Below are 573 nucleotides of genomic sequence, written 5' to 3' on the forward strand. Positions count from 1 at the left end.
CTCTCCTTTCCTGCTGGCTGGAATGTGAACGTGATGGCTAGAATTGTAACTGTCATCTTGAACCATGAAGTGTTTTTAGGAATTAAGTCACTCACGGCAGGGCAACAGATTGACGGCATCTAGGTGCCTGACCATGGACTGCACACCAGTCCTAGTTTCACTGCCTCTGGGGTTCTTGAGAGTGTTGTGGGTTGAACTGTGTCTCCACCCGCTGACCCCCCAGAAAAGATACAAATCCTAACCCTAGTCCCTCAGAATGTGACCTTATTTGGCAATAGCATCGTTGCAGATGAAACTAGTTGAGATCTTACGGAAGTAGCATGAGCCCCTAATCCAATATGATCAGCATCCTCACAAGACGGTCATGGGTGACACACACAGGAAGAACGCCACATGACAATGAAGGCGGAGACGAGTGATGCAGCTAAAAGCCAAGGAATGCTAAAGACTGTCGCAGGTCACCAGGATTCTCCTGCAGGTTTCAGAGTGAGCATGGCCCTGATTTCAGACTTATAGCCTCCAGAACTGCCAGACAATAAATTTCTGTTAAGTCACCCAGCTTTGCTCAGGAAT

This window comes from Lipotes vexillifer, unplaced genomic scaffold (assembly GCF_000442215.2).
Source record: "Lipotes vexillifer unplaced genomic scaffold, Lipotes_vexillifer_v1.1 scaffold811, whole genome shotgun sequence".
Classification (NCBI taxonomy): domain Eukaryota; kingdom Metazoa; phylum Chordata; class Mammalia; order Artiodactyla; family Lipotidae; genus Lipotes; species Lipotes vexillifer.